Source organism: Medicago sativa, chromosome 3 (assembly GCF_051527215.1).
Source record: "Medicago sativa cultivar Bolivia chromosome 3, Bolivia_mono, whole genome shotgun sequence".
Taxonomy (NCBI): Eukaryota; Viridiplantae; Streptophyta; class Magnoliopsida; order Fabales; family Fabaceae; genus Medicago; species Medicago sativa.
This window is the reverse complement of record NC_140751.1, coordinates 56,361,027-56,369,535: the sequence shown is the minus strand read 5'-3', so window position 1 is coordinate 56,369,535 and position 8,509 is coordinate 56,361,027. Positions and strand designations below refer to the sequence as shown.

The window sequence follows — 8,509 nt, the reverse complement described above, 5'->3', positions numbered from 1 at the left end:
CATAGGCAAATTTTGTTTAACAATTAAATTTATTTAAATATAAATTAATATTAAAATATGACGTAATGTTGAATGATTGGATGAGGGGTACATACCCACCCAAACACCATGAGTACCATTTCGTACACCATGGCAAAAATATATTTTCAAATATTGTTATCATATCTTAGAGCTTAATTTCTACAAAAAATTTGGTTTTGATTCACATAGATTCAATATTTAAAAGTTTATTTTGAGATATTAGGCAATTTTGATATATATTTGGTCATCATATATCATTTGTGGAAATTTATTGTCTCTTTTGAATAGTGTTTTAAAACCATATCTCAAAATATTTTTGAACTAATTTGGTAGTACATAAAGTAAGGATTAAATTCTTTAATTTTGAAAAATATTAATTCTAGTTTTGTTTATTTCTTTATAGACATATAAAGTTTGTTTTCTTTATTTAGGAAAACATTTAATTTGGAGTCATTCATTATTTTATTTAAAGAATCATTTCGTATATGTGAATCAATTGTGGCATGAATATTTTGGTGTATATAAGATTCAATTTTCTTTTGGTTTGAAATTGAATATTTTTCTTATAGCATGATTATGATGTTAGAGTTTATTGTTATTAAGTTTTCTGCAATAATATTTTGTCTTATCATGCATTTTGGACATATTTCATGCTATGTTTGTTGTGGCTTTTATGCAATATATGTAAATGTATTGTCATACACACATTGGTGTGATTTGTGACTTGCATCTTCTTTCAAATTCATGAGTTTGTCTTCACACTTAAGTATTGTCATACACACATTGGTGTGATTTGTGACTTTAATCTTCTTTCAAATTCGTGAATTTGTCTTCACACTTAAGGGTTGCCGAGTGACCTCATGATTACTTAGCAACATAAAGAACTAATTTGGCCTACATTATGTCAGTAGTGCCTTGTAAATTTAAGACCATTCCCATTTAATTTACTGTGAAATGTCTAGTAATTGTGGTTGTTTTGGTTGAAACAACATGTTGCCAAAGTAACCTCTGTTGCGTAGATTTGATTCAACTGAATTTACAAAAGGCGTAGTATGAAATTATTCATGTGAGTTGTCGTCGGCCCCAAGGAAGGCACAACTTGACCGGATAGTTACATACATATGATAGTAAATGTGTGGTGATTATAAAGTAATTTTCCATGTGAATAATAGGATACCCGAAGGTGAATATTATTTGACAGGATTTATCACCCAATTTAATGTATATTAAAATTGTCTAGTAAAATTAGTTGAGTCAGTTGAAACAATAATGTTGCCCAAGTAACCTCTGTTGTGTAAATTGATTTCAATTAAGCTTACAAAAGATGTAGTGTAAAATTATTCATGCGAGTTGTTGTTCGGCCCCAAGGAAGGCGCAACTTGGCCGGATAATTGTGCACTTGCGAGGGTAAATATGTGGTGATTATAACGTAATTATCCATGTGGGTAATAGTATGCTCAAAGGTGACTATTATTTGACATGACTTATCACCAATGTTTGATCATTGCATTGAGAGTACCGCTTGCAGTTAATTCTTAGCAATCCAAAGATTGTGTTTTAATGGTGCGTTTGGTATCTTTTTAAGGTCTTTTATTTACAAATAAAGAAGCACATTTATTTAATATTTTACTGACATGTGTGATGATGTTGTGTTGGTGTAAACTTATTTAAATATTTAAGAGTTTACATTCACATATATTATGATAAACATATGACAATTATTCTTTGTCAAAGTAAATTGTCCTTGTTTGATCTTGCTGTAAATTACCACTAGCAATTGATATTATTGTTTAAAGACTTGATATTGATGGTGCACTAGGTATTTTGGTGAGTACTTTAACTACTCTTGTTCTCTTTAAACTAATATAGTTTATGTATCTGCTATTTTGAGTTAAATTCTAATGTAGGATTTAAAGAATAACATTGATATTGTTCTTGGATCTAGACCTTAGATAAGGATGGTAAAACTCACATTCTCTCACAAATTCAGTACCCAATGTGAGAATCAAGTTTGACAAGTGAGTATACACCAAATTCTATAGGTCACATGTGATCGATCATAAAGCTAAGATATCATATATATTTGAGGTGTTATTTAAGAAGACATATTTTTGTCATATTTTCTTTGCTTAAACTAAAGTGCTTTCAAAGCAATATAGAGAAAGACAAATTCTCATTGGAGAGTGAGTATTTCATTAAGATTATTAGGCAAAGAAAATATTAGGAGCACATTATGTAAATATTTAATCTTGCTGAGACACTATAATTTCGACTATCACATGACTTGTTCGAAAATTCAGTAATTTCGACTATCATATGACTTGTTCGAGAATTCAGTATATAGTATTCTCTTTGCACAATTAAGTTTATAACTGTTACAGTTAGAAATGATCATTTAAATGATCAATTCATAAAGTGTGCAAATAAGGAAAGGTTGAAGCAAGAGAAAATAAAATGGTGCTTATTCAGAAAAATAAAGATAGTCTTGACTGATTTATGTCCAATGATGTTGAAAGATATATCAATTTAGAATGGACATAGTCGATAAAGATTATTTTATTCATCTTTGAACTATTTTTAGATTGTCGTTACTAGCTTAATTTTGTATTTAAAAGACAATTTGGTGAATCATTATTTGAATTAAATTTTGTTTTAATTTCTCTTTGAATAAATCAAGATATTTTGAGTTTTATTTTCAAATGATGATTCGATGTGTCTTTTAAGTTCAATTATTAGAGTCAATTCAATTATGATTGTGACATTCTATATTGTTTAAGGTTTTGAATACTATAAATTTTTCGTCCCACAAATTAAGGAAATTTTGAGACATAAATTGTTAAGTTTTCTTGAGGATATTGAGTTTGGGGGAGAGATATGGTAATAGAACAAAATTAAATGAGGAAGAATTAGTTCTAAATTAATTCATATAGTTACTATTATTATTATTATAGTATATTTGGATCCTCATGGGGACATTATTGTTCTTCCTCTCAATCAAGTTAAGAAACTATTTCATATAGATCAAACTCAACACCCTCAAGAACTAGGGATTCTAGTGTTATTAAGAATTGACTGAAAAGAGAAATTCTATTTAGTTTAATTGAATGACTCTATTAGGACAGTCATGATACTAGTTTGCTTACTATAATTTTGGAGCTGCACAATATGGATTTCAATATAGTGTTTCTTAATGGTGACATTAATGATACAATATGGTACAACTGAATCAAACTTTTGTGTCAATTGATACAAAATAGATGGTTTGCAAAGTCATGAAATCCACTTATAAGTTAAGAAATTTGTCTCTTTAGTGTTACCACAAATTCTCATAAAGTAATTGTCTCATTTGGTTTTGAGATAACATTATGGAGAATTGTGGTTTTATTAAGCTCAGTGGGAGTAAATTTATAGTTCAAGTTTAATGTGTCAATTATATTTTGTTTAGTCAACATTGATATATTAGTTATGTGAAACCAAGAATATCTCTAATGAAAGCTTAGCGATGAAAGATCTTGGGGACACTTCTTTTGTATTAAGTTTTAGATACTTAGAGATTATTCTCAAAATATCCTTCAGATGTCACAAAAGGTTTATATCAATAAAGTTGAAAATAAATTGACATAATAAATTATAGGTGACAATCACTGAGAGAGACTTTCAGTCTCAAATATTGCCCATTAGAAAATTTATAAATTCTGAAAATTAAGTATTTTCCTACGCTTTGTCTATAGGATTTTTATGTAGGATCTTATTTATATGCATTTGGAAATAGCATATATAATCAGATTGTTTGGCAGATACTTGAGCAATTAAAAGTTTGAATTGTTGAAAAGCAACCTTAAGGATTATTAAAGAGAACTAGAGAGCTTATGCTCACATCAGAGATCTGACAATTTGGAGATCATTTTTGTGTCAGACTCTGACTTTTGGATGTCAGTATATGACATACATCCTAACTCAGGAAATGATTGTAAGTATTTATGTCACTTGGTTGCATATCGTTAAAGGCATTGAAAGACCACTCAAGTTATATAGTGACATAATTCAGTCGTATAGTTATTTGATAACAAAGTTTATAAGGTTCATTACCTTATAGATTATTGTTGTTGAATGATAGAACAAGTAGAGACAAACTTTATGCTAGCTGATCCGCTATTCAAAGACATGACACACAAGGTCTTTCATATGGTTGTTGTTATTAAGGATGTCTTGGATTAGTGGGAGTCTCTTTTACTTTATGTTCTATACTTTTGTTTTGGTATTGATACAAACTTTATGTTATGATTTTCTGCAGATATAAAATTCATGAGGTTATATTTATTATAACCATTTCTGTATCATTTTGTGCAAATATTGAATTTGCAAACTTCAGTTTTGATCTCACTAAAGTTTTCAGTTGGATCAGTTGGAAATAGACATGATTTAGAGATCACAATACATTAAATTTCCATGCCACTCATCCATATCGATCTATGTCATCAAGTGCATTGGTATGGTGGTCGTCGGGGTTCCGTCACGTTATACGTCATTGACGACAGCTGCGGTGGTCCCATTATTAATGTATGAGGTGGACCAGATTGTAAGGTTGAAATCTAAAGATAAATAGCATTCAGTTGAGCGCCTAAAGAATTCTGATATAATTATTAATATATGTAGCCCAAGTGGAAGATTGTTGGAATATTTTATTATTTAATAATATTCAAATATCATTATGTGGCCAAATATCGTAATAATAATTATATTAGCTATTTATCAATTGTGAGCCTTAATTGATTAGTGATCAAATTAAGTAATAAGGCTATTAGATTTCTAATTAGATAATTAATTAAATATTTAATTAGTTGATATGGACTCAATGAGTGGATGTCCGGATGGCCCATTAACGGAATAATGGGAAACCCTAATGGCCATCCAATATAAAAGAGGCTATGGTCCCCAATATACCGTACACGGCAAACTCTCTCTTATCCCCATCTGAATAGAATTTGAGGCATAAAGGTACCGGTTAAGGAAGAACCAAATCAGCCGCCGCTAACGTTCTTGTTTGTTTTAGATCACCTCTCTCTGTTTACCGTTGCCGTTGAAAGGGTTGCTATGAAAGCTTTATCAGGTATTCCTAATACCCTAATTCTTCATATCCTTGATAAATCAAACATGTCGTAGATCCGATCATAATCATGTTCAATGTTTTGTTTGCTTCCGCTATTGATTCATAATTGTTGAACATGTTTTATGAAATCTGTTTTTATTAAGACCTAAATTTCCAACATATTTAAGTCTAATCCTTCAAAAATATTTGAAATCTATTACCTCTCAAGCCCATTTTGTTTTCATGAAAACTATAAAGTCCGTCACATTTTTTCCTCTGGACTTTTCCATGTTACCATTTCATGATGTGTATATCGAAACAACTGGAAAATTGTTGTATACACATGTTAGTTAGTTGAAAAACACATGTAAAAGACCATAATGCCCCTCGGCAATTAACTGCTATCGGTTTCAATTTCCACGGCAGTTAAGAGCCGAAGTTTCTTCGGCAGTTAACTACCGATGCGCCCTGATGCCAATGCAGAGGCAGAAGCTTCAGCTTCAGCTTCTGATCCTGTAATGTGTTAAAAACACAAACATAGTGTCATCACAAATGTGTTCAAATCACAACTTAATTGGCACATAATGTGTTCAAATAGCAAAACAAAATTGGCTAAACTTCACAACTTAATTAAACCAACAAACCAATAAACCAATGTCATTAAGATACAAACAACATAATGTCATCAAAATACAAACATACAATCATAATGTCATCAAAATACGAAAAGTAAAAAACAAGTCCTAAACAATAACTACAAGTATTCTACTTCTGGTCCTGGTCCTATTGATGCTGCTGTTGCCGCCTCCTCGGTCTCTGACCTCGCCTCCTGGACAATATCGGTGTGATCTGCTCCCTAACATGGCTCATGGCCTGAAACCACTGCTCAGGGCTCATAACCTCCGCCTGACCCATCTGCGCATCAGCGTAGGCAATAGCTCCACTAACCATGTCATAGGTATCTGGCGAGCTTCTCGCCTCGTACCGCTCCCACTACTGTGCAATGATTTGCTCTTCATATGCTGGCCTCGGAAGATCTCTTGGAAGAGGTGGCAAAATCTGAGGGTGAGACACCCTAGTGTACCATAACACATAGCCATCCGTCATCCGCCATGTATCTTCTCCTGCCTGCTCACCCCAATCGGGCTCCTTAAGCGTGTCAATGCGGAAGTCAAGGAATGCCTGCACAATCTAAGGCGGTTGCAGCTCTACAACATTCGTCAGATGTCTACGGACACTCTGGACGTATCCGTAATGCCGCAAAACTCTCTCAGGCAAGTGACGGTACACCCTAAAAACACCGCACATCACCCAGCCTGAATACCTGAAAATCTCCTCAAAACCCTAGATCTCCTTGTGCTCTTCGTACGGCCTCCAGCATACGTCATCAAACTGCAAATGATCAAGTAGTGAGCGATACGTCACCCCCTCTCCATGAACCTTTTATAACGCCTACTTCGCTGCAACCGGATAGTTTTCAATGTAGATGGGATTCAGATCAACACTATAAAAGTTAGAAAAATGTGCCAAAAACCATCCCTGCACAAACCAAACAAATCACATTTATAAGTTATTACGCACGAAAAATTAAAAAAAAAGAAGTTAGGGTTCAAGTGTGACAATTTCTTACAGTGAGCAGTGTCACGCTACCCCCAAGAGCTCTGTCTCCAGGAAAAGAGGCCTCAGCTAGGCAATGGTGTAGGTATGCCAATGTCATCCCTCCCCAAGAATAATTACGCATCCCCAGTAGCCGTCCTCCATGGTCTTCAGATAGACCAACTCGATGCGTTTGTTGCTTTTATCACCAAACAACAAGCATCTAACCAGATACAGGAGGTAACACTTCACACAAGCAGTCCTAACCCTCTGAAGCTCCTGCTCCTCCCTCGTGTCTGGATCCTCTATATCCGCCAATCTGGTAGTAGAATCAAGGTAGGTCTCATAATACTGCCTCATCAACTTATAACTAGTGTAACCACCATATTCTTCTCTGCAATTTTTCATTGCTACTGCCTGCTTCACACCTAAGTGTCTGACCATCAGTTCTGCTCCCTCAGACTTAGCATCTTCTTTGGATGGCTCAACATCCGCCCTTCAATCGGAAGATGCATAAGACATGCGACATCATCCAATGTAACAATCATCTCCCCCAAGACCATGTGAAAAGTGTTGGTCTCGCTATGCCACCTCTCGCATAAAGTCACCAGCAAAGCATGAGGCACAGTGACATAGCCCAGATAAACCAAATCATGTAAACCGCTCTCCTGTAGCGGACCCCAAAACCAATTAGCATTATCGTTTGGGTGTCGTAGATTCAAAATCTTAGCCCCATGATTAATTGGTTTTACAACCCGCACCTTACGAACCTGAAATAATAAAAAAAAATTAACATATTTTAAACAACTTAAACACTGTAAACATTTAACTAAACAAAATAAAACATAACACATACAAATATAAAAATCACAAATTTAAATTGCCGCACGTATTTATAATTTAAGACATAACACATTTCAAACTTAAAAAAACACATAACAAAAATAGTACATTTAAATTGTAACATAATAATTAAACAAAAACACATATAAAAGTTGATATACTAATTAAACAAAAACACATAAAAATAATTACAACATTTAAATTATGTTGCATATGAAAATTTTAGACAATTAAAAATAACACTTACGTTATCTAAATTATACCAGAGCGGCAATGCTACATGTTTGGCATAAGAGTGCAGCAAAGATGTATCTGTTGGAACAAAATGTGTTTAACAATAAACCTTTGAGAGTTTAGATGATAACAATGTATTAAAAATTGTCAATTGGATAAGCTATTATTTGTTCAAGTGTACATGACCACAAACAAAATTTTACATCTTAAATAGGTTCTGGATGAACAAAAGAGAGCTAAGGTATCAACAAAAAAGAAGGTTAAAGCGTCTGAAGAGAAGTGATCCTGAAGTCAAAGTGCTCCTGAAGTGATGACATCATCAAAAGCAAGCAAGTTCATCACCAAAAGTTGAAGTTCATCAGGAGATGCAAGACTTAAAGCTTCAAGGGTTGTTCAATGGATTTAAACTCGTCTAAGCATTGCAGAAGACTGGAAGTGTAAAGCAACGATCATTTTGAGAGGATTTGAAGGCATTGGATGCTTATTCTTCAAAAGCGTTGACAAAGTACAATTGTACGAAGTGTACAACCACTACCTCCACTACTCTGATTTTGTCTCTGCTACAGGACAAGAAAAACTGCTCTGCCTGCAACGATGTTCCTTCATAATGGGAATGGATTTGAAATTGATCATTCATAGGACAACAACCATATCAGGCAAAAGATTATTGGTGATTGATCAAAGCTTCAAACGACTCTATTTTGATGTGCTGGCAATTTCACAACG

General features: G+C 33.5%; 1 pseudogene; it reads right to left on the bottom strand.

Annotated features, from left to right (window-relative positions):
• Positions 1-5,864: 5,864 nt before the first annotated feature.
• On the bottom strand, positions 5,865-6,827 carry LOC146938538 (uncharacterized; annotated as a pseudogene).
• Positions 6,828-8,509: the final 1,682 nt, after the last annotated feature.